We start from the raw sequence: 26755 nt of genomic DNA on the forward strand, positions 1-26755 counted from the left end.
GAATCTCTTGCTTACCAGTTTGATTGCACAGATGTCCATAAACCCAGCCAATTCTAAGAGAAGCAAGCTTCAGTTATGTAGAACAGAATATCATGGGAGAAGAGGAAAGCACGTTTATACCTTTTTAAAAATGCTAAGTTTGCACTCACCTTTCAAGATCTAGAAGAACCCTACTGCTCAGAAGATGATTGGAATATGTTGTTGCCTAGGCCATTCTAAGTACAACAGTTGTATGCAGGGCAGTAAAGCAGTTAATATTTTTCAATAAGGCCGGATTCAAAAGTAATTGAAGCATACTATGGATAACTGTGCTAAAGTGCTATGGTTCCAGCTTTGAGAAGTATCGCAGAGGATCCTTCTAGCGGAGGTTTCCCCAAATTCGATTGTATCCACAGCATGAAAAAGAGACAGTGCACCAAGCGGTGGATGTGTATATGTAGTAACCGGCTCGGACTGGCGTATAGTGCAACGCCAGAGCCAAAAATGCGAAATGCTAGTATGGGTCACTTTTCTTTCCAATGTGGGCCAGTTTGATGAGTTACTTCACCATGCGGCTAGTGGTTTTTTTACCAGTGTTGCTAAATACATATTCTTTCAAATGCACCATTTGAATCACCTTTTATAAAATTTAAAAAAAAGCTCTGCCTTGGGTATTATTCAAAGAGTCTGTCCCAAAAGGAATAAATTACCATTTGCAACTGTGAGACACTTTATTTAATGCCCGAGACAATTTTATGTCCCAGTCCGACCCTGGTAATAACAGGAAAAAATGTCCACTGGTGGCTCCTATGTTCTAATTTGCCATTTTCAGTGTGTTACTTGACAGTTATGATCAGGCATAGTGGGATGAGATGGAGCCCATATTAAAGCTGCTTCCTGATGATGCTAGAATGCATGCACGGGTAACCCTCCCGAAAGGTGGGGACCCCTTCCAAAACGCACAGATAATAAAGCGAAAATGTTTCAGGCTGATGAGCAGCAATCCCCTTGTTTTAAAGGTTTCTTCACAAACATGCACCCTTACTTACTGCTCTTGATGTGACCCAAGATCTACCTTCGCCCTAAATATAAGACTTTATTGAAAGATCCTAAACCACTGCACATTTTGAGGTGCCATGTGTTCACTAACCAAAGAAGAAACGCTGTATAAATAATTTAGATTTGCAACAAACATTTCTCTTTGTGAATTTGAGAGAGGCTGTGAAATGGGCAGGATATCTACCAGGTTATTTCCAATCCTGATGTTTGCTTTTTGTTTTGGAATCCTGGATGATTATTGCCTACCTACCAGGTCAATACATGGTACCTTTGCCCTAAAGTGTGTTTTCCACTAACTGCATAACCCGCTCTGGTGGTGGAACAGCTATATACTCTTAGGTTTCTACTCTAATGAACGTCAATTGCAACCCTATTCTACAATTCCAATGTTAATATAGTCATCAAATAAACAATTTTCTCCTGCTCTATTGTGCACAGGGATACAACTCTTTTGTTCCCTATGTACTAAACAGATTTTGTATCTGAAATACTAACTTAAAGAACTTCCCAATATTCAATTTCAAAGTAGATAATGACTTGTATAATACTTTAAAACCTCCTGCCGATATGAATGATCGAAACCCAGAAGAGTTGTACCTATGCATATAGGAAATCACTTGCTGGATCTGTTTTATGTGTGGCAATAACCTGTTCACAGATTTTGTAGAAAAGGAGATCACTCAGCTGTAATATTTACAATGTTGAATCCTCCTCTGGCCATGAAACCTCGAACCAATACCATGTTACCACAGACGTGGCAGTGCAAACACTTATGCAGACAATATTTGTGGGTTTATTTGATACGCCTAAAGGATCACAGTATGGCTTTAAAAGATAAAAGCAGCGAATGTGCTAAATTGAAAAGGCTAATCTGAGATGTCCCATTCAAGTGCCTCAAAATTTGAGCTATTCCATCAAGACGTCGGAAGGTTGAATAAGTGAGGATAAAGTAATAGTATAGATAGAAAAAAGTAGCTGGCCAAGCACAGACCCTTGTGGAACACCATAGAGGAGGGGGTAAAGAGGAGCAGGATCACCAGCACAGGAGACCCGGTAAGTGCAGGCAGAGAGGTAAGACTAACCAATTTAGAACAAGGTCTGAGAAACCAAGAGCTGTGAGAGCAGCATATGGTGATGGACAGTGTAAAAAGCAGCAGAGAGGTCAATAAGAATAGAACTGGAAATAATAGAATGTTTGAAACCGGGAAGGAAGAAGATGGAGAGGTTGAGGAGGGAGGTAAGATATGGGATGAGAGAATAGATGGAGGGGACGATGGTTGAGGGAGCTGGGTCGGAAGGGGAGACTGCCTGGCGGGCCTGGGAAAGGAAGAGAGGAAGTGTCTGCATTAGTAAGGAAAGAACATGGCAAATAGCTGTCAGCCTAGAAGAAGTAGTAGTGAATAGGATGGGGAAGAAGTGTTGGTAGGAGAGAAGGAGAAGAGATTATAGAAAGTAAAGAATTAAGCATCATCGGTAGAGGAAAAATTAGAGAAGACGATATCTCGGAGGGGAAGGGGGAGAGCATTTTATTGAGTAACTGAAACAAACGGTGAGGATGTTGAGACAGATGTAGTAAGCAGAACAGGACCGTTTAGCATTAAGGAGATGGGTAAATTATGAGGTAGCACAGGCTTTGTTCATCCCAGCATGTCTCCGCTTTACGAAAGGCGGACCAGAGAAAACTGAAGGAGTGAGATGGTCATGGCTGTGGTGGCTTACACAAAGGAGTAAAGGAAGAAGGCTGATGTGGAGAGAAGACCATTGTGAAATGTAGAGACCGCATGATATATGGAGAACTATTAATTAGAGGGTAAGGTAGTAGAGAGAAAAGTAGGGAAAGAAAAACAGCATACATCACAGTGAAGTAAAGGGGAAGACAATGGGGAATGGACACGATTAGGAGGAAGTGAGAAGGGGGAAAAAAAAGGAGGGAGTGGGCAGAGGAATAAAGTGGGTGAGACTGCACAGGTACATTAAGCACTAGAGAAGTAAAGATCAAGGGAGGAACCAGGGAAGGGGAGGGGAGGGGAAAGGAGAGGAGATGGAATGGAGAAGGAGGCAAGGAGGGGTAAGAGAAGAGGTTGAGTGCATAGTGGAGAGTTGAATATTAAGGTTGTCAAGATCATACAATGAGCAACAAGAAAGGACAGAAAAATGTATATGTCCTCATAGAAACTATAAAAAGACCAGGGGGGCACTATATAGTGGGAAAGCAGGGAAAAAAGCATGTGTGAAGGAAGAGAAGTGGATATAGAGAGCTGATTAGGTGTAAAAGGAAAGCAGCTGACCAGTCCACTGCCTTTGCCATGAGAGTATGATAAAAACCTAGTGAATGCCAAAGAGGGAAAAGCAGGGACAGAGGTGTTGGTGATTACACCAGGGGTGGTCTCTTTTAACATATTTTCCCAAGCTATTGTAGAAGGCGTGTCTGTTTGAGCAGCACAAACATTCCTGCAGAGATGCCACCATCATTTTGTATGGGAAAGATCAAAAACCTCATGATGGCACACCTTGCCTAATGGCGTTCTGTCACAACTGCTCTATGTGTTACCATTTTGCTAGAACATGGAGGCTACCCACACTTGCTGAGTGGGCCCTGAACACTCCATGTGGAGGCAACCAGGTGTGAAAGGATTTGCATTGTGCCCTTGCATTTGTTTTGTTAGAATCATCTTATTGGAGACTGGCAAGGGAAAGCTCAGAAGACTTCCCCACCACGTCCAACGCGCTCTGGTCTCTAGCTCTGCACATACCCTCTATGGCAACGATTTGCACCACAGGGTGTACACATCGTAAAATGTCTGAGTGACAGCTTGCTCATGCAAGCGCCTGTCATATAAGAGAAACGATGAGGCTAAGTGGGAAAGCTATCGGCACAAGACCCTGCATATTGCCGGTATGGCCGAGACAGATGACTGGCATACATCCTCCTCTGTGCTCATATCGTATCCCTCTGCTGTACCCGTAATCTGGACCTGGTGCTCTGTGCACTCAGCGTTCTTGCTGGAGTCAGAGACTGTATCCCATGGGGTACAAATGAACTTGTCAGCATTTTGGTTGCCTGGCAACAGGCCGTAACCTCGTAGGGTGTCGGTCTCCATGGACACTGGTAGGCAGGTGCCCTGAAATCGGACACAGCATCCTCCATGCTCTTATGTCCCGTCCCCTTTCCTCCATACTGTATGGGCGTAACTTCCTAGGGACGGGAGTCTTCCCCTTTAAATTTAGAGGCACACGGGGGTGCAGCCCTGGGAGCATGTGCTGCCCTGACTCCATCCTCTGGTGCCACTCAGTCCCCTTTTCCACAGCAACGGGTTGATTTCACCATTGCTCCTGGGTTTGGCCTTGCCATGTAATTCCACGCGCTCTTCCCTGGATTCTTCTCTTACCTTTATTTGTCATCTAGGTCCTCCGGTGTCACGCTCTTTCCCGGCGCATGTCGACTTCAGCGGGTTTCAGCAGGTGCCCAGCCACCAAGGGACTCTTTCCCATGTCTGACACCTATGCTCTTTGCCTCCGCTGCCTTGGTCCTGACCACGGCTGGGAGGGTTGCACCGTGTGCGACTCTCTGACTCCACACGTACTGAAGAACAGGCTAGCCAGGTGGGGAGAACTCCTCGAAGTGTCGCCTCCAGAGGACTTGAAGAAGTTTGTCCAGCAGAGATCGAGGCCCAAGGGAGGGCTGTTATTTTCTATCGTACCCCGTAAGGGCGACTCCTTCCCGAGGAAACGCCCAAGCGGAAGGAACCACTCGGGTTCTGTTAACAGCACATGCACCAAGGCTAACTCAGCTACCGGCCTTGCGGCTGAGGGGTCTCCGGACCCTATCATTATCAGTGCTGAGGGACCGCAAGGTTCTTCTACTGGGTCTTCACCCGAGGGGCTGTGCCCCAGTACCGGCTCCATGTCCGAGGGGCGCCTGCACGCAGCACTACCGGCGACACTGCCGAGGGTGATGCGCCTTTCAGGCCTAGCCCTGAGGTGCGCGATAGGCCTCATGCTCCAACACCAAGAGTCTTGAACGAGGCTGCGTCCGGAGGGCCATGCACCACGACTGTGGCACGCAGCCTGACCAAATAGCTGCCGCGCCAGACATGACTGCTTGTCTGATGCCACTCGTGTCAAGGTGGGACTGGTGTCAACCAGGTATGTGGCCTACAGTCTATCCATCAGCAGCGCAGGGTAGGTTCCCCCTGCAACCCAGACTGAGTGTGCTTCGGCCCCAGCAGCCCCCCGCCACTCTGTCAGTATCCCCTGCCTCCTCTTCCGCCTCCGAAGACAGGTTCTTCGAAAGGTTTTTGGGGCTGATGTGGACCCTGCAGATGGTGGCCATCCTAAGGGATGTAGTCGGGGACTTGCTCCCTCGGCCACTCCACTGGTGCCTCTAGTCATTCCTCCCATGGCTCTGGCACTACAGGCCACAGCGCAGCCCCCGCTGCCGGCTCCTTCTAATTGGCCCCCAGTGCAGCAGGTTCCAAACCAGCCACCGGCTTCAGTCTCCACACTGCAGCCTACGGCACCCAACACCCCTCCTCCTGCGGAGGACCAGCCTGACACCCAGATGGATACAGACGAGGAGGAGGTGCCTGACATGCAGTCTTCAGCGAAGGCCTTTCACAACAGGCTTGGCCGAAAATCTGGGCCTTCCTCATCCTGAGGTACAGCAGCCTGAGGACGGGGTCCTGGCAGAGGTCCTCGCCCTGAGACCTTGGCCCAGCCTGTCAATCGGTGCCTCAATGCCAAGTATAGACAGATGGAGGGGGATACACTCTTGCTTTCAATATACCCCCCGCCACACTCATCAGTGATCGCTGCGGTGTCACGCTACTCTAAGCCTCAGTTGTCCTCAGTGCTGCTAGGCAAGGAGGAGAGATCTTGGAGATGTACGTGAAAAAGCTTTAGTACAACGCCTCTCTGCACCTGTGTCAAGCCAACGCGGATGCCATGCTTGCAGCGGCTAACCAGAGGTTGTGGCGGGAAATTTCAGACTTCCTTCTGAAACTCACAGCGCAAAGCAAGGCACGCTTTAAGGCGGGTCTAGGAGAAGACAAGCTTGTAGCGCAGGACATCATAGAGTCCACAGTGGCCCACATCTACACCTTTTGCCGGGCCATCTGCATCTCCACAGACATGAGAAGGACGGCCTGGCGTCGGGCTACTAAGTTCAACCCCGACATCCAGGATCGCATACTGGACCTTCCTTTCGAGGTTAGTGACCTCTTCCACTCTACCACCGACTAGGAATTGGATAAGAAAAGCTTGCAAACTGCAAAGTCTTTATCTATTCTTGCGAAACCCATGAACAAGGCATACACCCAGTCGCATCAATGCTCCAATAAGGGGCAGGCGTTATAGAGAGTTCTGGGGATTCCACGAACAGAGGTCGAGACAACCTGACCAATCGTTGAGTCAGGGCAAGCAACAGAAAGAGGGGCTGGGGGGGGGGGGGAGAGCAAGGGCTTCTTCCAGTCTCCTTCCTCAGCAGCAGCCTCAGAGAACAAAAAGACATGACGGGTCCACGTGTCACCAGTGGGGGTGGGGTGGGGAGTTTAGGGGGGCAGGCTAGCCTCTCGTGTGCATTTTTGGTGCCGGAACTCTGCAGACCTGTGGATCCTCTCGGTAGTATCCACGGGTTACCGTCTTCCTATACCTACCTCCCTCTCCTCCTTCCTCCCCTCCTCTCCTACAGACTGGGATGGCAACTCTGTTGGCAGAGATCCGGTCGCTCGGCGAGAGCCGGGCAGTGGAAGTACCAGCCTCCCAGAGAGGATTAGGCTTCTATTCCAGGATTTTCACCATTCAAAAGAAGAACCAGGATGGCCTGAGTTGTGTTGGACCTCCCAACCCTCAACCTCTCCCTCAAACTTCAAAAATTCAAGATGGTTACGTCGGCACTCAATGCAGAGACACTAGACAAGGAAGATTGGATGTGCTGCCTGGATCTGAAGGATGCTTACCTACACGTCCCGATTTGGCAGCCCCATCGCCCCTTCCTACGGTTCAGGATCATGGGCTGTCATTTGCAGTACAAGGTGCTACCCTTTGGCCTCAACTCAGCCCCCAGAGTGTTTACCAGACTCAGTCGCAGCCCTCCCCAGGGCAGCCCATGTCTACCCGTACCTGGAAGACTGGCTCGTCAGGGTGAGATCCCTGGAGGGGGTTGTCCACACATCCTCTGCGCTTATGAATACACTCCACGACCTGGGGTTTACCATCAACCTCAAGAAGTCTCACCTGCAACCCACGCAGAGCCTCCCCTTCCTGGGCCTCATCTGGGATACGTGCTCTGAGAAGGTATTTCCCTCGGAGGACAAGATTACGGCCATCAAGAGAGAGCCACTACGTATAATGGCACCGGTCCTCTTGGCTGTGTCGCACACAAGGCTCCTGATGAGGAGACTGCAGCTGCACTTCGCAGACTCATGGAATTAGGAGAGGGGCTCCCAAGCGGAGTTGGTCGCATACTGCCTTCTCTCTACTCAGACCCCACGTGGTGGTCCAGGGACTGCAATCTGTGGACTGGCAGCCGACTCTGCAGGTCACCATTACTACGGACTCCTCCCTAGAGGGCTGGGGAGCCACTCTGGACAGCCACAGCGTCCATAGAGTCTGGACCCGGCAGGAGTAGGAGTCGCATATCAACTGGCTGGAGCTCAGAGCTATTTGGCTAGCTCTCAGGGCCTTCCTTCCGCTCATCGAGGTCAGGACCGTCCTAATCCAGACTGACAACTCCACCAGCATGTACTATGTCAACAAGCAGGGGTGTACCAGGTCCCCTCCTCTGTGCACCCTAGTGGTCAGCATGTGGGAATGGGCCCTGGAAAAAACTCTACCTCAGGGCCGTCCACCTCCCGGGAGAGGCCAACTTGGAGGCGGAAAGACTCACCAGGCTGGGAGCGGACAATTATGAGTGGCAATTGAACGACCAGGTGCCGCAGGTGGTTTTCAACACATGGGGCCATTCTCAGGTGGATCTATTTGCCTCCTGGAGGAACAGGAAGTCAATCAGTTTACGTCCTGGCAGGGACTAGGCCCTGGCTCCCTGGGCGAAGCCATGCAGATTCAATGGGAGGGCTTAACAGCCTATGCTTTTCCGCCCACACCCCTGATCCCCAGGGTACTCCACAAGATAAAGGAGGCTTGTCACCTCAGCATCATAGTGATAGTGCCTTGGTGGCCGGCGCGAACGTGGTTCTCCGAATTGCTCAGCCTCTCGGTCTGACCACCCATTCATCTTCTACTGGTCCCAGCACCTCTCCTGTCCCAGCAGGGGGGCAAATTACTCCACCCCGTTCCTCAGAAACTAGCCCTTGCAGCATGGTTCCTGAGCAGATCATCCTCAAGCACCTGAACCTATCTCAGGCTAACCTGGAGATCATCCAGGGTGCTAGGAGCAAGGCCAGTAGGAGCCAATACAGGAGTAAATGGAGCAGATTCTGTCACTTGGCAGATTCTAAGGAAATCAACCCCCTGATGTGCACACTGGACAATGTGCTCTTTCTCGGCACACCTTGCCCACTTAGGCTTACAGGTGGACACATGTCGCACCTATCTCGCAGCCATAGGGGCCTACAGAAATTCGTAGGAGGAGGTCTTCTCTTCCAACCCGATAGTTGAGAAACAACTGGCGGGCCTGTCCAGGCTTTACCCGCCCATCAAAAAGCCACACCCTGTGTGGGACCTCAATGTGGTGTTGGGCGCCCTGGCGAACAAACCCTTCAAGCCAATGGCGTCCGTGGACATCAGGCTGGTCACCATCAAGACAGCTCTGCTAGTAGGTCTCGCATCGGTTTGCAGAGTCTGCGAGATCCAGGCTCTGGTGGCTTCAGAACCCTATACCACTTTGCTCAGGGATAAGGTGGTCCTACGGACTCACCCAGCGTTCTACCCAAGGTACCCGCCGCATTTCATCTAAACAAGGAAATGGTCCTACCTACATTCTTCGCTGACCCCAAGGACAAGGCTTAGCAAGTCTTGCACTGTCTGGATGTCAGGTGCGCCCTGAAATTCTATCTGGATAGGACCAAGGGCTTCCGCAAGTTGGATGTACTTTTTGTCAACTTTGGGGGCTCCAGACCCGGTTATCAGGCATCCAAGGCCTCCATAGCAAGGTAGATCGTTGCGGCCATCAAAGAGGCCTATGAGGGACAGCGCAAGCCGCTGCCAGCCAACATGCATGCCCATGCTGTCAGGGCCACGGCCATTGCATTCTAGTGGCAGGTCATAGGCATGGCAGCTACCTGGGGGACCCCTTCAACTCTCTGTAAACATTACTGATTGGACGTCGGCTCTAAGTCAGACGCGGCCTTCAGACAGGTGGCCCTAAGGAACTTGCTTGCTTAAGGAGGGTGTCCTCTCCACACTGGGGCTATTTCAGTTGTAATTGCCGATACAATATGGAGGAAAGGGGACGGATCGTAAGAGTAATTATAAGTTACTCACAATAGTGACTAACGTACTCTTGGTCCTTAATCCCCTTTCCTACATACGTCCCACCATCCTCCCCCCTAATAATACTGGTGTCATTAGGCAATTGTAACTATTGTCGATGCTCAATGGTGACTGAGGAGTGGCGCTGGCGGGTGGAGTCAGGGCAGCACATGCTCCCAGGGCCGCACCCCGCATGTCTCTAAATTTAAAGAGGAAGAAGGTTTTTCTGGTGAAAAAGGTTGCGTCTCCCTTCCCTATGCAGGGATGCCCATACAGTATGGAGGAAAGGGGTCTAAGGACTAAGAGTTTGTTAGTCACTACGGTGAGTGGTGGCTGTGGCCTCATTGTATTCCAAACCATTGTCTTCCTCTGTGGGAGCCGCCTCCAGTTGACTGTCCAAGAAGGACAAAGTCGCTGAGTCTTTTGGCAAACATTACTACGCCATCTCAGGGCTGCATTTGGGGCAAGCCAACGCTGACGCCCTCCTAGCCGCAGCAAACCAGAAGCTGTGGCAAGAGCTCAGGAAGTTTCTGCCGGATCTCCATCTGGAGAGGCAGGCCTCCTTTAATACCGGCCTGGTGGGCACTCGACCCATTGCGCAGGACCTCATAGTGTCTTTGATCTCCCACATCAACACAGCCAGCAGAGGGCTGTGCCTGGTGGTCGAGATGCTATGGCCAGCCACTAAATTCTCTTCATATGTGCAAGAGCGGATCCAGGATCTTCCTTTTGAGGGCTTGCATCTTTTTAATTCGTCCACCGATGACGAGTTGACAAAGAAGACCTCTACACAGACCGCCAAGTCCTTGGTCATCCTAACTAAGCCAGGGCAAAAATCCTTCCCTCAGTCTCAGGGCATGACCTACTGCAAACCCTGTGCTTTCACCGGCTTCAAGGGGTTTCGAGGCTGTGGGGCACAGAGGCCTGACTGGTCACCCAGTGACAAAGGGAAAAAGCAGCAGAGGACTTTGCGTGGTTTCTTCCACTCCCCCCTCCTCCGCTCCCGCCTCAGATGCCAAAAAGCAGTGGCGTAACGGTCGGGGAACGCAGCTTGCCTGTAGGGGTCCGGCTGGCTGTGTTCCAGGACAGCTGGAAGTGTTATGTTGCAAGTCCTTGGATCCTTTATGTAGTCTCCACGGACTTCCGTCTTCCTCTTCCTCTACCATCCTCTTCTCCTCTGTGTCAGGTAGGGTCCCCAGCCCTTTTACGAGAGATCCTTTCTCTTTTGGAGATGCAGGCGGTGGAACCGGTTCCTCAGTCAGACAGAGGCTCTGGCTTCTACTCCAGGATTTTTGCAGTACCTAAGAACAACCAGGCTGGCCTGACAGTAGTCCTGGGCCTGTGATTTCTCAACCCAACTATATTGCTTGAATGCTTCAAGATGATTACTCCCACGCACATAGCTGAGTCTGTGGATGTGTCCCCTATATCGCAACAATGCATACCTTCATGTCCCCATCTACCAGCCACATCGGAAGTTTCTGTGGTTCACGATTGTCTTACCACTTCCAGTACAAGGTGCTGGCTTTCAGCCTCAATTCGGCTCCTCGTATGTTCACAAAGACGATGAGGTGGCTGGTCTCCTCCGCCTGGAGGGCCACAACTTGTACCCTTATCTGGATGACTGGCTGGTCAGGGCCAGCTTGCCCAAAGGGTGGTGCTATCCTGCCAGCGGCTGGCAGATATTCTTCACCAGCTGGGCTTTACTCTCAACCGATGGAAGTCGCAGCTGACTCCCACCCATGATCTGGTTTCTTGTAGTGTGCTGGCACACAGTGGTGCAGCAGGTGTTTCCCACGCCCTAGAGGGTCCTTTCCCTCCACAAGGTGATCGGGCACTTTCTGGCCAACTCGACCACCTCTGCCTGGTGGTTACAGCACCTTCTGGGGCAGATGGGATCTTGCATGCTTGCGATTTAGCACACCTGTCTCAAGATGAGACTCCTCCAGATGCACCTTGTGGCCAATTGGGACCAGGAGACTGGGTCTCAGTCGGACAGGATCACAATACCCCCGTTCCTTCCAGACTTTTGATGGTGGTTGATGGATGGCAATGTGGAAGTGGAGGAGCCCCCTTTATCTGGCAGGAGGCAACTCTGTGGTGACAATCAATTCCTTGCTTTTTGGCTGGGGGGCAACTTTGGGGGGCTGCTCCATTCATGGTGCGTGGTCCAGGACGGAGACCCGCCTGCATATCAATCTGCTTGAACTCCGGGCGGTGGGCCTGGCGCTCAAGTCTTTTCTGTCTCATCAGGGACGCAGCGTTACTGGTCAGGGTCGACAATTCCACAACAATGTTTTACCCAACAAGCAGGGTGGCAGCAATGCAGAAGCGGTTCAACTCAGCCGCTTGGGGTTCATCACCTACGAGTAGGAGTTGCTCATTAACTCCTTGTTGCCCATGTTCCAGAGATGGGAGGGGGGGAAATTTCCGGATGTGGACTTATTCGCATCGGCTCTGAATTCTAAGTGCCTCTGGTTTGCCTCTTTGGCAGGCTGGCGTCAGGGCTCTCTAGGGGATGCTTTCCAGCTCTGGCACAGCTGCATGTGCTATGTGTTTCCTCCTCCAACGTTTCTCCAGCAGACTCTCCGCAAGTTCCGGACATCGTTGGGCTGCAGCCTCATACTGATTGCCCTACACTGGCCGTTGAGGGCTTGGTTCTTGGATTTACTGCAGTTGTGCTCCCAGGCGCCGGCCCATCTTGTGATTTCCCCCCAGCAGGGGATTCCAAGCACAGCAGGGTGGGTGGTGGAGCACCCAGAACCGACAGGCTGGACCTGGTGGCCTGGTCCCTGACCACCTGAGATTCCACCATGCTCAGTTCTCGGAGGACAACTGGGACATCATTCAGGAGGCTGTCTACGCATGCCCAGTACAAGAGCAAATGGACAAGGTTTTGTCACTGGGCTTTCGAAAAGGGGCTTGATCCCCTTACCTGTCCCCTGGATGATATGCTGGCCTTTTCCGTTAATTCCGTTAATCCCACTCTTTCTGGCATTCTGGTCGATACCTGCTGCACCGATCTGGTGCCCATTGGGGCCTACAAGAATTACCCAGAGCATGTTTTTTCAGCAGCCAACCTGATGGTTAAGGCCCACCTCAAGGTGCCAGGTTCTTTCCACCGGTTCACAGGCCTCATCCGTTCTGGGACCTCAATTTGTTTTTTGTTGCCTTGCAGTGGAAACCCTTTGAGCCGATGGCCTTGCTGGACATCAGGCTGGTGGCGTTAATGTCGGAGGGGAGTGTTAGCAAGCTGCAGGCTCATTCAACATGCAAGCCCTTCACCACGTTTCACAGCAACAAGGTCCTCTTGCGCACCAATCCTAACGTTTTGCCCAAGGTGGTCCCTCCATTCCATTTGAATCAGGAAATCTGTCTGCCAGTGTTCTTCCCGAACCTGCAGTTCGATGACGGAAGGGCTTTGCATTCCTTGGACCTTAAGAGATTCCTAAAGTTCTACCTCTCTGACAAAATCTTTCAGGAAGTCTGATGCGTTGTTCCAGCAGCCAGGCTTCCAAAGCTTTTATCGCCTGGTGGATGGTCCAGGCCATTTTGGAGGCATATACAGCCATTGGCAAACTGGTTCCTGGGGGGATTCATGCCCATGCAGTCAGCGCTAAGGCCACGGCTGTCGCCTATCTCAGACACGCTTCCTGGGATGCCATCAGCAGGGCGGCTACTTGGACTACTCTGCGTTCTGTAAGCACTATTCCCTGGATACCAGCTCCAGGCGAGATGCAGAGTTCTGTTGGGCAGTTCTGAAGAACCTTTTTGCTTCGTCCTAGATATGAGGCAGGTTGTCACAGCTCCACCCCATGGTCTTGTTCGTTGGAATCGCCCACATTGATGGTGGAAAGGGGAAGGGACGTATGAGTCATTAAAGTTACTTGCTGTAGTGACTAGAGTACTCTTAGTCCCCTTTCCACCATACGTAACACCCATCTTCCCCTGCTTGTATGCTAGGGGCTAAAATATTCAGTATAGCCATGTATTAAAGCATCCAATGTGTTAAAAAGGGGACAGACATGAGGTGCCAGAGGGTGGGGCTGCAGGGGGTGTTCCTAAACCCGGACCGCACCCCCACGCCTTGGACTAAATTTAAAATGGAAGCTCCATTTTTCACTACCAAAGGTTTGGTACCGTCCCCATGTTTTCAGGACGCCCACAAGGATGGAGGAAAGGGGACTAAGGACTGAGTACTCTAGTCACTACAGTGAGTAACTTTAATTGTGTTGCTGTTTTTGCCAAAAGACACCATGGTGATTGTGATAGGTGATATTTAATGTTTTTTCCATCTGGCTGGGATATTTGGGGAATTGTTCTTGGATTGGGCAGACTGCTCCAGGCATCCAGTCCACTCCATCCCTCATCTCCCTACTTTCTACAGATAATGAGTCTGAGAGGTTTTACCGATCATTGATATAACATTGAGAAAGGTATTGAAAGGACAGATGCTTCCAAGAAGATTACGTACCGAGATCTGGTGAGGTTTCTCAGTGAGATCTGTTATTTATTTCTACGGCGCTGGAGCCCGCAGGCATCAGGGAGCCACATGTACATTCAGAATCACATTATACAAAGAAGTCACGGGACAACATGAATCTACGGATTTTCAGGCGGGTTTTGGCTTAGATTAAGGGGGTTATCTAAACAAGTGGGTCTTGAGTTTCTTTTGGAAGGTAATGTATGAGGGCTCTAGTCTTATTTGTGGTGGGAGGTTATTCCATAAGGTCGCAGCTTTGGTGTGAAATGCTATGGTTTTCCTGAAACTGGTGGTTACGAGGTTGCCCTGGGCTTCAGACCTGAGTGACCATCTCGGTACATATGTAACCAGTTTCTTCTTGCGGTATGCTGGGGCTTTCCCATGGACGCACCTATGGGCTAGCGTCAGGCAGTTACTTGTAAGGTGGCTATGATGCCTGAGAAGGTGCATTAGTCTTGTGTAGACTTGGAGGCAATGATTGCTGCATATTAATAAATAACCTTTTTCATATTAAGTGTGATATGTCTACTGTCAATAATGGTAGCAATGTTTCTTACTTATTTCTCATAATTAAAAAAAATTCACATTATACATGAGTGTAAGAAGCATTCATTGAGTGTTCATTACTGAGAATTTAGTTAGAAGCATTTAAACACGAACATTATGTTTGGAGTATATGTTTGAAATGCTGTTTGAACGTGTATTAAAGATGTGCACCATTTATAACATATCAACAAAGTATTACTGGAAGGTATGACCATCAATAAAATAAATGTGACATTAGTAAGCCACACCTGTGCAGATGACTGAGTAGCTGCCCACTGCAGGGGGGGGGTGATTGCTTGCTCTCTTTAGTGCTGCGCAGTGACATATATGCTTTTACTTGCCTCTGTTCCTATCACAGCCCCTGCTGGGGCGGGGGGAGGGGTATTGAACACTACCCTGTGGGTGGAGGAAAGGCTCTGCGAGGTGACAGAATCCTTGTCATACTCCTACATCCTGTCCCCTTTCCTCCATACTGTATGAGCGTCCCTTGCTAGGGACGGGAAACAGAACCTTTTTTCCCGGAATTTTATTTTTCCCTTTTAAATATAGATGCGCATGGGTACACAGCCCTGGGACATTGCGCTCCCCTGACTCTGCCCACCCGCGCCACTCCTCCGTCCTCTTTTCAGTGTCGACGGGAGCAGACCGCATTCACCAGTGCTCCTGGCTTAGGCCTCCTGCCTTGTTATTCTTTGCGTTTTTCACCAGGATATTTTCTTTTTTTCTCTTTCCCTTTTCTATATAGCAATTATCATAGTAATACTCTGTCCTCTGCACCCCGCAAGTGCGACTCCTTCCCTGGGAAGTGTCCAAGAGGGAGGGGCCTTCCAGGTCCTAAGACGAGCAAGTGGCAGAGGCTCCGAGAGTTAGAAGCCGAGGGGTCCCAGGAACCTCCCGGTCCCACTGCATGAGGGGCCGCAAGGCTCTAGTACCAGGGATCTCCACGAGGGGCACTATAACACCAGGCTTGCTCCTGAGGGGGCGCCTATATGCAGCACTAGCAGTACCAGCGTGGTGGCAAAGGGCACACCGCCTCCCAGGTCTCTACCTGGCAGATGGGGAGCAGGTGCAAGTGGATCTTGGTCACCTGGCCTAATCCCCGCCCACCTGGTGCTTTCCTGGTTGCTGCTCTTTTTCCCCCACTTAGCAAGCCCTGCTCGCCTTCTTAGCCCTGCATCTTCCTTCCTGCTCTTAACTCTTAGATCAAGGGTGTCTTTCGCCCGGGCGTCCGAAGTGAAAGGCAGTCGAAGAAAAGGGCAATTTCTGTTTGGAGCAGGAGGATCCAGCGCCCAAACCCCTGCCCTGACAGTAGGTAAGCATGCACCAACATGTGTTTACTCCCTCTGTCCCCACAGGCCATACCCACCCCTCTGGTCCCCCTGTGATGTTCCCTTGTGCCCCCCCTTCTCGCACACAGGTGTTGCCTGTTTTGCTTGATTCTTCTACCCTACTTGCCCCTCTCCAGCCTACTTCTGCAGGAGTCTGTCCTGATACATTCTGGTTTCACCATCACTGTCTTGTGGCCAATGCTGGTGTTAGGCAAGCTTGTATGCAGTACTCATTGGGCGCACTACAACAACCCTGACCTCCTGGCGTTAGGAACCCAACCTTTGGTATAAGTCTGCAATACACAGGTTGGTAGCGTGTTGAGCAGCCAGGCTTATCTCAAGAGGGGTCAATGTGAGCGGTAGGGGAGTTGCACAGAGATTCACAGTGACAAGTATTCAAATAAACTCTTACACACAAGGTTTCTTGATTGACAAATAAATACATGATTAATTGTTTTAGTTATAGTAAGCCTTCTTTAGAAGGGGGAAATGTTAAGCAACACACAAATATACCTAAAAATAAATACACACTCTTAGTTTTCTAAATGCAAACAGTGATATATTAATGTCCACAGCACCCTAGCAATTGATGTCACCTGGGGTGTAGGTAGTGTCTGTGAGCCATCCCAAATGGGTACCCACTGATGTAGAAAACTAAGAGTGTGTATTTTTTTGAGGTATATTTGTGTGTTGCATAACATTGCTCCCTTCTAAAGAAGGCTTACTATAACTGACTGATAAATACATTATTAATTGTTTAATCAAGAAACCTTGTGTGTAAGAGTTTATTTGAATACTTGTCACTCTGAATCTCTGTGTAACTCCCCTACAGCTCACATTGACCCCTCTTGAGATAAGCCTGGCTGCTCAGCATGCTACCAACCTGGGTAGTACAGACTTGTACCAAAGGTTGGGTTCCTATTGACAGGAGGTCTGGGTTGTTGTAGTGCACCCAAAGGGTACTGCATACAATCTTGCTTAACACCAGCATTGGCCACAAGATGGTGATGGTGAAACCAGAATGTATCAGGACAGACTCCTGCAGAAGTAGGCTGGAGGAGGGGTGGGGAGGGGGGGCCAGCAGGCAAGAAGAATCAAGCGAAACAGGCAACACCTGTGTGCGAGAAGGGGGGCACAAGGGAACATCACGGGGGGGCGGCACAGTACTGCATAAAATCTTGCCTAACAGCTGGATCTGACTTTTATCGACTTCATTGATTCACGGTGCGTCACCCTTTCTCATGGTGGCCCTGAATCATGCTGTTCCCATCTTCATCTTGTATCCAGGCTTGCAACATTATGTGTTACTACTGACTTATGCAATTGTATCTGCTCTACCCTCTTGCTTCTCCACTCTTTTTGACTGCTTACTCTGTTCTCTCCTCCTATCCCTTTCTCCCTTTTCCTATCTCCGCCCCCTTACTTTCTTCTATGCACTTACTCTATCAGAATTGTCCCTGGACCTAGTAGGATAGCAACCTCATCTGTCTCCACCCACCCCACTCCAGCACTATCTGAAATGTCGTCAGGCCTAGTACGATAGTCGCTTATTTTGCTCCTCCCCTCCCTTTCTGCACCCCTCTCCCTCACCTTCTGTTTTCTCTGGCTCTACCGGAAATGTCGTCAGGCCTAGTACGGTAGTGGCCTGTTTGTTTCCATTTCCTTCCCACTCTCCCCTCCCTTCCTTGTCTATGTCTTAGCTGTTGCTGAAATGTCGTCAAGCCGAGTACAATCGTTAATTTCACATCCTTACTGTTCATAGCTTGTAAGAATGCCATTGTATTTTCCCTTGTTCCCTCCCTTGCCTTGAAGCGCTTTGAAACACATTGTGTATAGGCGCTATATAAATAAACTATCATAATCGTACCTGAGGTGCAGGGAAGGTCTGAACCTTCACTTAAGTGTGCAGGCGGAGACTGGTCCCAACTCGTTGGGCACCACGCAGCAGGCACGTGGCGCTGGGCATGACAAACTGGCCGCCTGGCCAGACAAGCTGGCCGTGCATTCTAAGCCAACCCACTCCGGCGTGCAGGCATTGGAACCCACGTCGAGATGGGATTGGACAACGCCCATTACCTGGTCCACCGCATACCCAACCACATCCGCACAGGGTGATGCACAGACCCTGGCTTAGTGAGACAAGGGGCAGCGAGACAAAGCTTCAGCGACCTGTTCCCATACAACCAAACCCTTCACCAGCATGTGAGGATAGGTTTTTTGAAAAGTTCCTCACCCTCATGAAGTGGCTTCAGATGGGAAACCTTCTCAGGGGGGGGTCATCAAGGACATGCTCCCTCCCATACCACCTCAAGCTCCGACCTTGATCCTGACCCCGGTTCCCATTCAGGCCCAGGTTCCTGCGCTCCCAACGCTGCAGGTAGTCACTGTGGCTCCCCGTGGCACAGAGCCCACTGCAGCCTCCGGCACTGCCAGTCAGCATGCCACAGCTGCTCGCACCCACCATGCCACCAGCAGCTCCCGACCTGCGGGACACAGCGGGGGGCATGAACGAAGCAGAGCATCAAGATACTCTCTCCTCAGCTAGGGCCTTTCACCAGAGGCTGGTGGGTGTGGTCGAGTACCTGGTGATCCTGCAGCCGCAGATTGAACAGCCTGAGGTGTAGGTCTTGGCAGAGGTGCTGACCATCAGCCCAACCACAAGAACTGGCATCCCTATGCACAATGATATAGAATGCTTGGCTAAAAAGGACTGGGTAAAGCTGCATTCCACGCAGCCTACGAATAGGCACCTAGATGCCAAGTATAGGCAGGTGGAAGGGGACTCACTCTTACTATTAGTGTACCCCCAACCTCATTCCTCTGCGTACAGGTGCGTTATAAATGCCACATCATATATCATATCATAGCTGTGGTCTCTATTTACTCTAAACCGCAGACCTCTTCATCCTCCCCTACATCAGCCCTGCTAGGGAAGAATGAAAAGCTGCTGGAGGCCTATGCCAAAAAGATATACTGTAATGTCATGCTCCACCGGTGCCAGGCCAATGCGGATGCTATGTTGGCAGTAGTGAACCGGAAGCTTTGGCGGGAGATAGCAGACTTCCTCCCGGAGCTCCCTGCACATAGGTGAGATTCAAGGCAGGGTTGGCAGAGGCGAAGATAGTGGCCCAGGATATCATGAAGTCTACAGTGGCACACTATGACCCCATGGGGAGCAATATCTGTGTTTGAGGAGGACAGCTTGGCTCAAGGTGACCAGTTTAACCCTGATATGCAGGAGCGCATTCTTGACCTGCCATTTTATGGGGGAGGGCGACTGGTTTCACTCAACTACGGACAAGGAGCTTGATAAAAAGAAAAATAGCTCCCAAACAGCTAAGTCCTTGTCAATCTTGACTAAATCTGCGCCCAAGGCCTATAGCCAAAGTCCCCCACGCTCTGACAGAGGTCGTACCTTCGGTGGCTTCAGCGATTTTCAGGAGCTCTGCTCTGGGCAGCTCTACAGGTCGCCCAGCCAGCACAGGCGCAAGCAGCACACATCTTCACACAAAGGGTTTTTCCAGTCCCCCCCCTCCCATGCACCAGCCTCTGAGGGTAAAGAATTGTGACGTGCCATTCAGATCCACAGGTCTGCGGCAGGGGGCAGGCTTGTCCTTCACATTCATTCCTGGCAGGCAAGGTTCACAGACCCATGGATTCTCGCGGTAGTTTGCTTTGGCTTCCGTCTGCTGATACCTCCATTTTCTCCTTCCTCCCCTTCACTCCCACAGATTGGGACAGCAAGTCTTCTGGCGGAAATCTGCTTGCTCATTGCGAGTCGGGCAGTGGAGCAGGTTACAGCTTCACTGCAACACATGGTCTTCTATTCCTGTATGTTCACCATACAGAAAAAGAACACGGCTGGCCTGACAGTTGTTCTAGACCTTTCATCCTTGAACATTTCCCTACCCCCTCAAAAGGTCAAGATGGTTACTCGAGCACTTATTGCAGAGAAACTGTGTGGGGGAGACTGTATGTTCTGCCTGTATCTAAAGGATGCTTTCCTACACGTCCCGATTTGGGAGCCCCATCATTCCTTCCTCTGGTTCAGGATCATGGGCTTTCATTTCCAATACAAGGTCCCTCCTTTTGGCCTCAATTCGGCCCTGAGGTTCGTTACTTTACAAGGTTAACGAACGCAGTAGCAGCCCTGCTCAGGGCACAGGGCCACCACCTTTATCCATATCGCAACAACAGGCTCGTCCGAGCAGAATCGCCAGAGTACACTGCACAGCTACCACACTGATGCACATGTAAACTCGGCATGGTGGAACTGGCACCTGCTCTGAATAATGGCGGCTTGCCTCTTGGCTGTGCCACATACAAGGCTCAAAATGTGTTGGTGGGCTGGTAACCTGTTAGCGGGCAGGCTGTTCAGGCAGCCTTTATCAGAGATCACCATTACCACAGACTTGTCCCTAGAGGGATGGGGGGGGCGCTACACTGGACAACCAGTGTCCATGGAGTCTAGTCATGGCAGAAACAACTGGAGCACCTCAACTGGCTCGAGATGATGGCCATCTGGCTTGCTCTCAAAGCGTTTGTCCCAATTGTCAGCAACAAGTTGGTTTGTATGCAGACAGACAGCTCCATGTGCATGCATTACATCAACAAGTAAGGGGGTACCAGGTCTCCTCTGCTCTTCAGGCTGTCCATCGACATATGGGAGAGGGCACTGTCGAACAACATTTACTTATTAGTAGTCCATGTCCCGGGGGACTCCAACTTGGAGGCGGACAGACTCAGCAGGCTGGGGACGACGTAAATGAGTGGCAGTTGAACGAGGATGTCGTGAGGGGGGATCTTCAACATGTGGGGCCACCCTCAGGTAGACCTATTTGCCACCACAAGCAGCAGGAGATGCCACCAGTTTGTGTCCTGGATGGGACAGGGCAGAGGCTCTCTGGGGGAAGCGTTGCAGGTTCTGTGGAACGACATGAATGCATAAGATCCCACCCGCCCCCCACTCTGCTGATACACAGGGTTAATTTGCAAGGTCAGGGAGTCAGAGTCTTTGGCTCATCTTGATAGCGCCATGGTGGCCAGTCAGAACTTGGTTCTCAGAACTCCTCTGACTGTCGGATCAGCCTCCAGTACACCTACCGTTGGGTCTAGCCCCCTTCTCTCCCAGCAGAGGGGCACAGTGGTGCATCCTGCTCTGCAGAAGTTAGCTCAGCAGCTTGGTTCCTGACCAGATCACTCTGAAACATTTGCACTTGTCACAGGACAACCTAGCTATCATTCAGGAGGCAAGAAGCGACTCCATCAGGTGTCAGTACATGAGCAAGTGGCTGAGGTTCAGTCACTGGGCGAAGGTAAACAAGATAGATCCTCTGGCATGCTCACTGGACGATGTGTTATCATTCTCTGTGCATCTTGCTCTCTCCGGTGTTCAGGTAGACACCTGCTGTATGTATCTAGTGGCCTACAAGAACTCTGGAGATGACATCTCCTCCTCTAATCCGGTGCTTGAAAGGCACATGGCGGGCCTGACCAGATTGTATCCTCCGGTCAAGCGTCCACATCCGGTTTGGAACTTCATGTGGTGCTGGGCGCCCTGGCCCACAAGCCCTTCAAATCCATGGCGTCAGCAGACATCAGGCTGGTTACTATAAGGACTGCCCTACTGGTTGGCCTTACCTCGGTGTGCAGGGTCAGCGAGATTCAGGCGTCATTGGCTTCAGAGCCCTAGACCACATTTCACCGGGGCAAGGTGGTGCTTAGGACGCACTCTGCATTTCTCCCTAAGGTTGTGTCATCTTTTCATCTTAATGAGCAGATAGTACTTCCAACATTCTTTGCGGATCCAAAGGATGAGGCTCAGAAAGTATTGCACTGTCTGGATGTCAGGCGTGGTCCAAGATTTTACCTGGACAGGCCAAAGAGCTTCCGTAAATCGGATGCCTTGTTCATCACTTTTGGCGGAGCAAAACTGGGCTGTCCTTTTTAGAGGGGCAATGCTCCTCCCCAGGGCTGCATTCAGTTGTAATCTCCCATACAGTATGGAGGAAAGGAGACAGAACATAGGAGTAATTATAAGTCACATTTGTGACCAACGTAATTCTAGTCCATAGTCCCCTTTCCTCCATACGTCCCACCATCCTCCCCCCGTAATAAACCGGTGTCTTTAGACAATTGTAATAATGTTGATGCGTCAAAGGGTACTGAGGAGTGGTGCGAGTGGGCAAAGTCAGGGGAGTGCATGCTCCCAGGGCTGCGGGCCCCGGCACGCCTCTAAATTTAAAGCAAACCATTTTTTCTGGTGATAAAGGTTCTGTTTCCCGTCCGTAGCGAGGGACACCCATACAATATGGAGGAAAGAGGACTATGGACTAGGTGTACGTCAGTCACTACAGTGAGTAACGTATAATTAGTTAGCCTAGGAAAAATGCCCCAGAGCAGGTAAATGCCCCCCCCCCAATCACTTTAGGAGAGTTGCAAGATAGATAGAAAGTTCCATAGTAGTCAATGGGCCATCTGTTTGCATGCATGGAGAAAGTAAAATTGAGTCTCTGTTTTACACAACGGGTTTGTAGTCTGTCACAAACAAACCCAGGAGACACCAAGCGAGAGCCAGAGGTCGGTCAAAGAATTCGATGGCCCAGAAGACGTTTCAGCTAAGTGGAAGGACCTGCAATGAAACTCCATTGGAAATGCAGTTGGAACGTATCTCCAGAGTCTTGACCATTGGGACCTTGTTGTGATTTTCATGAATAAGGGCCGAACTCTAGAACCCAGAAGTAAGTTTACTGTGGCAGTTTTGTCAAACTGCCCCAGTACCACGAAGCAACCAAGGTAAGTACAAGCTTTTTTCCTAGGTGGTGTTTACAGGATCCTGCCCCAGGAGCCTGTATCCTGAGCCAAAGAAGACCAAGAGGACTGAAAATAAAAATAAATGGCCTTCCCATGAGGATAACATTCAAGCTGGGCGTGAAAAATCTGGTGAGGAAGGCAAAGGAAACCATGAAGATGGATTCTGGTGGCTCAGTGGACAAGAAAGGGAGGTAGCCCAGCAGAAAAAGATCCAAGCATAGGGATAATGGCTGAGGGCATCCGAGAACATTCCAAGGAGATGTGGCAGGCTGTTTGTGTCCCTGCATCCTTCCAGGCAGCGGCAGCTTTCAGCACCAATGTGGATCAGCCTGCTGGTAATTGACAAGAAGTGACTGCAAACAGGTCAGAAAATGGTTCTAGCATTGAAGGCTCGATCCAACACATGAGGAGAGAGTAAGCAGGATAATTCAGGAAGCCTGAACTGTATTCCCAGGATCAGAAAATCCTCACCCTAGTATGCCAAAACCACTAGAGCCAACCAGTGTGGTCAGGTGAGGGTTAAAGGGGAAACCACTGTGGAAATTGACAGGAAAACGTCTTCCGCTGGTCGGGCACGGTCCAGTGAGCCAAGAGAGAGCCAGGTACAAGTCAGAGACTTAAGTACCACTAAAAACGTGCAGCCCACCAATCACTAGAGGGGGCTGGGGACAAAGGTCAGATGACCAACCATATTGGTTTGCCAGGAGGACTGCCACTCGGCTCAGACCACCCCCACAGGACGTGAGAGGACCTAAATCAATTAGAACCAATATGGAGACTGCCATGTGGGCTTGCAAAGAACCTGTATGATAGGAAAGGCCATTGTGAGCATACCTCCTGGTTACCCTGAACACAGCAAGCACTGAAATGCAAAATGGCTGAGAGTAGGATTTACAAAAAGTATATTGGTGCCCAAATGGCTACCAAAAAGGTACATTGGCTTACCAATGCAGTAGAATAGCTTGCATTACTGGTGACATGGAAATTAAAGTACAACTTCCACCCACCTATACTCTAAAACCAATGTAGCGTGATCTAATCACCCTAGGGCAGGAATGAGGTACCTGAGAGGGACTGCTGGGACTGTCTAACTTGGGGGTGACGCAATACAGTATACCTTAAATAAGAAAAAGAGTTGCAATGGTACTGCAGGAGTAGTTTCTCTGACCACCCAAAATAAGTTCCTAAACCAAAACAATCGAGGGGGGGGGTGACAAAGCAAAGGAGGGCCCCAGAATCACCAAGAATGGGAATTCTCTTGTGACACTCCTCTACTAAGTTGGCCTCTGAAAACCCCCACACAGTGGTAGTTCAGCAGTGTGAAATCATTACAAATCCGTTAAACGCCGGGTCCCAAAAAATGTTTTAGGGCAACACTGGTATTGCTCTCTATTACTGCCAGCACCATGCGCCACCTTTGCCCTTCATGGCTGCATTCATAGCTTTCTGCTTGCAGGGGAGGGTTAGTTATGCATTGTTTTGCTTAATCTGGTCATATAGCACAGCGAGTAGGGCATTCGCTTTGACATCCGTGCAGAGCCTGCTGACGCAGGTTTGAATCCTGGCAGGGCCAAACTCAGCCTTTCATCCTTCGAAGGTCGATAAATGAGCATCACACACCAGTGGGTACTAATAAGCAGCGCTCAAATACCTGAGGGTTCGTAGTGCTACATAAATGCTAAATTATTGATATTATTAATAAAGCCTTGTGCAAAGGTCACAATATATGAAACCGATGCATGCTGTATTCAATTACACCAAAACAGTGCCTTTGGAAGCACCGTACAGCACAGTAAATTATTTTTGTCAAGTGCATATTGTTTTTCCTGAATGACATATTGGAAATCGGTATTGGCCAATTGTAAGGATCTGTCTTCTCCTGCATCCTAGTGGAATCTGGAGTGAGTGTTATGAGTGACATTGGAATGTTACTGGATGGAATGTTTGTGTATGACTGGTGTTCTCTGGAGGGGAGTTGAAGATGTAAGCCTGAGAGAGAGGATGCCGGTGCTTGCCTATGTGAACTGGAATCTACTATCTGATTAACATGACTCTAGAAACTGGATGTTATGCTTGGAAACATAATAAAGAAGTCACTCATCCATACCATGATGTCAGAGTCATTCTACCTGAACCCAGATTTCCACATTGGCGACGAGGATGCTGGCTGTGCTGGGGGGACAGCACAGAAGAAGAGACAAGCACTGCCCCCCAAACCAAGGAAGACCCTCTCTCTCAGGTAAGGCGAGCGCTAAATGCAGTAGGCGCAGAAGGGCCTAGCGCCAAGGGCACAGGCGAAGGCAATAAGGAGCTGTGCCAGGGCCAGATGCCAGCTGGCCTGTCAACAGTTGGACAGGTCAAGCACAGAGAAAGTCAAGAGACGTTGGCAGGGCTGAGGGCCCAGAAACAGTTTTAAGGGGTTTGGAAAACCAAGCTGCGGCATGGAGGGCTTGGAGCCCAGGGCTGTAGCAAGTGAAGAGGCCTGGGGTCTAAGTTACGTCTGGAAATATGGGAAGCCATGCTGCGCAGCTGGGGGCTTGGAGCCCAGGGCAGCAGTATTAGAAGAGGTTGGGAACCTAAGCTGCGCCTAGAAGTGACAGAGAAGTTGGATGAAGAAGCTGAAGAAACCTGTGGCTCATGTGCAAGGCGCCTGGAGCAGAGGAGGGTCCTGATGGCCATTCCAGAGCTTGGAGGGGTTTGGAGCCTGTGACTGGGCTTATAAAGGGGCTCGGAGCCCATTTGCAGCAACACCATAATGAGTTGGAGCCCACAACAGTAGCGTCTTGTGGGGCTGGTAGCCTGTGCAAGTGGGTTTGCTACCTTCTGCTGGCATTGTGAATTCGTGGTTCAGCACCTGTGAGCTTTGACTGGACTTGAAGAGAGCTTGGAGTTTGTGATGTGCCTAGGAGGGGCATGGTGTCTCTTGCCGGATAGCAGAGGGGCAGTGTCTTTGCCTATGGTTTGGAGAACTGTGTGCTTATTGTTTTGGGAACTGCGTTATACAAGAATCCCCAGAGGTACTTTTGACTTTAAAAGATGCTGCCAGGAGGAACAGTAAAAGAAGAAAATTGAGTTTTGCTTTTGATGATTTTGGTTTAAGCAGTCAATTTTAGTTGTTGACTTATATGTCATTGTCATGTGAGGCTTGTTGATTAATTGGTCATTTCTGTGTGAATGAATTGGAGTAAATGGATTGAAGGTAGAGTGCATGTAGTAGCCGCTGTGCTTTCAATCGATATTTAGCAAAATGATGATTCTAGGTCATTGGCGTGTATAACAAATTGTTTTTCACACAGATGGTCTCAAAAATGAATTACGAGGCCACCAGGGGGCGCAGGCAGGATGGACGCCTGAGCTTCGAGCTCCGCACCCAGCCACGGGTAAACTGCGACTCACCAGCGGAACGAGGGTCCCATGAACCACGCGACCCCCACCAAGAGACGTTGGGGCCTGTAGCCCCCACCTGGACCCAACTCCGGTCCCGATCCGACGCTCCTGTGCGGAGTTACACGGACCGAGGCGGTACCAGCTGCCCCTCCCCAACGACCTGGCGCGGGGCAACGTAGGAGGCAACGCGGGCCGCCCCGCTCACGAATAGGCCCGAGATTGTGGGCCCGCGGCGCCCCCCCCCCTTGGACACCTTACGTGGCCTACCGCACGACCCAGGGACCCGACCCGAAGAGAATCCGCCCGCCCAAGGAGCACACGCCTGCTATAGGGTCCCGGCTCGGAGAGGACCATCCTCCGGATCTTGGAGCAACGGCACTGCAGGGGGGCCGACGCGGGAGCGCGCCCCCCCTCCCATCACAGCACTCACCGAAACGGCCCACGGCGCTCGGGGGCCCCGCGCCTGACGCCCCGGACTCCCAAGGCGAGACAGACGAGGTGCCGCCGGCACGCTCGGTCACAGGGAGGCCCGGGCCCACCCGCCCTTTCCACGGCCCCAGGGCCCATTCGCCCACGGAGCAACGACAACGCCGGGGGACCGGAGCAGGAGCGCGCCCCCCCCAACACATTCCTCCTCTTACCACTCTCACTTGAGGAAAATACCAGGGGGACAGGGACCATCCCCGCGGCGGCGTGGCTTGGGGAACCAGGAAAGGCAAGCACAAGGGAA

This window comes from Ambystoma mexicanum, chromosome 9, assembly GCF_040938575.1.
Source record: "Ambystoma mexicanum isolate Mex_15411 chromosome 9, UKY_AmexF1_1, whole genome shotgun sequence".
In the NCBI taxonomy this organism is placed as follows: domain Eukaryota; kingdom Metazoa; phylum Chordata; class Amphibia; order Caudata; family Ambystomatidae; genus Ambystoma; species Ambystoma mexicanum.